General features: G+C 36.5%; 1 protein-coding gene across 2 annotated transcripts in view; it reads left to right on the top strand.

Annotated features, from left to right (window-relative positions):
- Positions 1–3,289, top strand: part of fid (fire dancer) — a 159,136-nt gene that overhangs the window by 10,471 nt on the left and 145,376 nt on the right. The gene's annotated exons all lie outside the window — the stretch shown is intronic.

Raw genomic sequence — 3,289 nt, 5'->3', positions numbered from 1 at the left:
GATCAGCTGATATGGACCCGTCAGCTGACAGTCCGTAACTTATGATTTCTTGAATACTTACGTGACTAATGCAATTTTTTTTTTTACTGTTGTGTGATTTTCAATGAATTCTAATTATTAACCGTTATCTGTATTGTTGTTATTACGCGATTTTTCACGGCTCATGAATTAAGCCGAATGTGAAAAAAAAAAAGAAGAGATAAAATGATATTTATGGAATCAAAAGCACCTAAAAGAAATACTCCAGGGAGAACCAATTTATTAGCACGAGACGTGTTCATACATTTATGATACATACAATAGGACTTGACCATTTATAAAAAAATGGTTCGGATTTTAAGTAAGTAATTTTAGAGGTATACGTTACAACCTGCTTAGGTCCTTCTTATGAAAATATAGTTTTTAGATTATTAAGAAACCCTCCAATCCCACGTCACCATCCTTCAAGGACGGTGCCAAAACTGGGGGATTGAATTAATTCCAATAAATCCCACCAAATCACATTTACCCTTCGTTGTAAGCCTTCGTTTTGCCCCACAGTATCTTTTAATAATACCGAACTTATTAATGTTGAACAGATCCGTTACTTAGGACATCTGGACAAACGACTAACATGGAATCCTCATGCAAGACTGAAAACACAGGAAACAGCTCGTCGATTCCAACTATTACATTTACTAGATAAACGGTCTAAACTCGCAATCCATTACTAAAGACTGATCTACATGACTATTATAAGGCCTATCTGGACATACGGAAATGAGCTCCACTAAACCATCAAATTCCTCTCGAATCCAATCCTTACAGTCCCAAATCCTTCGTAAAATCCTTAATGCTCCTTACTTTGTCACAAATCAAGTCATCCTTCAGGACCTGAATGTCCCATATGTTGCCAGGTTGATTTGGCCAGGGAACCAGATACCAATCCTTCCATGATAAACTTCTCAACCACCCAAATCCACTTGTTTCTAACTCGGCTTCTCCTTTATTACCTAATAATCCTCTTAGGCGTCGGAAAAGAAGATGGCCTCGAGATCTTCTCCTCTAGAAATGTTATTTGAGTTCTATCAGTGCGTAGATTCTCCACATGTTTATATCATGTCACTATGTCACCTACAGCAAATTTACTCGTTGTATATATTTTTATGCAATAAATAAATTATTTAAAAAAAAAATTTAACCCATACTTGCTCATCTGCTCAGATACACCTCACAGTTTAATATGGCAAATTATACTGACTGGTAAATAAGGAATTTCATAGACTCGTGTTTCCAGAGAATAATTAAAAAAGTCAAAATAAAAATGTTAAAAACTTAAAAAACAGAGTACTTCTTGGGTAAATACATTCTTACAAATACAATACAAAACTTTAAAGTGGGGACCATGTGTTTTCCCTTGCTATATACTGTCTCGGGATTTAGTCCTGGGAGGCCAGGATAATCGCTGAAGGCAATTATCTAAAATAAGTTAATTAATTTATATTGAGTCCTGCAAAACAATTATTGTAATTGGATTCTTTTCCAAAGGTTTTTTGTGTGTTTACCAGTTTACCAATTAAATACCTTTATCTTTATAAAATGTTATTACCATTAATTATATAATATAATAAAGGGTGGTATTGGGTAATATAATAATGTATAAACTATATCAAGGAACAAAGTGTTTATTTACATTGATATGATTAAAGGAAATTATAATATGATTGAAATGATTCAGATAAATGGTTGCCATAAAATATCGATTAACACATTATTCCTTATTACCTAATATATATATATCATAAGGGATGGCCGTTCTTAGGACTTCGTCTGCAAAGTGGATCTTGCTCTCTCTTCTGTGTCTTTTTTTTTTTTTTTTTCTAACCTCCTATTTATTTATTTTGAATCAATTACAATTATATACATTTTACTTAATCTAGGAAAAATTATATATACACATATTTACATTTTATCTTGTTTTGCCTGATGGCATTATAAGATGAAGAAAAATATTGTCCGCTGAAGGCGGTTTGTACATGAGTGGCGTGATAGCCGGGGAGCTAACAGAGAATGGGGAGGGACCATTCTGGCTGGTGGTGTTGAGGTGTGGGTGGCTTCAGGCTACAGAGCCAGAAGTCCTTTCCTCGGCGAGGACGTCGACCGAGGGGACCGTGCTTTGCCACCTCCCAGGTCTCCGTGGAGGGGCGATCTCTCGGAATAGGGGATTGGCACAGGGTTTCAACCCATCAAAGAATGAACTTTTTTTTTTTTCGTACCCTCCTAAAATTTAAATTAGTTTCTTATGTGTACATATGCCATAGGGTGAGGTATCCCATATGTACAGCTGGCTTTTTTTTGATACCTTTGATTACCTTTAGGCATTATAAGGTAGGGGAAAATCTTAATTAATGATATAGGCTTGATTGGCTTACGCCAGTAGATTATTCGAGCGGGGAGGAGCCGTTCCGCAGGTGGTAAAGAATGAACTGTGTCTTCGTCTTCACTCTGTTATCTTTACTTCTGCTCCCACTTGTTTCAAAAAGGGGTGTCGTATTTTGGGAATCTCATATCCTCATTGTCTATCATCAGCCACTTCCAAGAAAAATACTTTACAAGAGGTGGTACATTTAGAAAGGTGTTTGGTGCAAGTGTTGTTTATAAATGACCTGCCCACCGAAATGCCATCAGGCAATACCTGCTTTTCATAGATTTGTTCAGGATTGCATTCTCTCATATTGCAAAGACCCCTATAATATTAATAATTGCTAATACCTCCATACATATCAGCCTAGTTTTCCATCCATGCTGTTAAATAAAAAAAAAAAAAAAAAAAAAAATGATGTATGTTGGGATGGGACTCAAAATTAAGGAGCTTACGAATCCTTTCTTCATTTAAAGTTTTAAAATAATTGATTCTACAGTTTATTGAAGAGCGGATGTTCCAAAATATACCTAACTACAGAATTCAGTGATATAATTACCTTGATACTATTAAAGATTTACGAGATGGTCGACATAATGCGATAAACATGAGATGTAGTTGTCGGGGTTGGATCTTGTCTTAGGCGATTTCTCCAGCCTGATATCTCTTTACAGAAGGCCCATGACAAGGCGTATTCATTATAAGATAGAAACGGCCGTGCCAGAGGATGAGCCCTGGACACTGACTTAGGTAGAGGAGGTCTAGGTGAGAGAGTCTGAGGTAGAGTAACAGTTCTAGTTGCCGAGATGAAGCGGACGGACTAGAACTGTCAAGATAGGAGCCAGCATACTAGTTGCCGAGATGAAGCGGACGGACCAGTAAGCTGAT

Source organism: Halyomorpha halys, unplaced genomic scaffold (genome assembly GCF_000696795.3).
Source record: "Halyomorpha halys isolate HHAL.00 unplaced genomic scaffold, Hhal_1.1 Scaffold766.1, whole genome shotgun sequence".
Taxonomy (NCBI): Eukaryota; Metazoa; Arthropoda; class Insecta; order Hemiptera; family Pentatomidae; genus Halyomorpha; species Halyomorpha halys.
The sequence above is the reverse complement of the archived record's forward strand: the minus strand, read 5'-3'. Positions and strand labels throughout refer to the sequence as shown.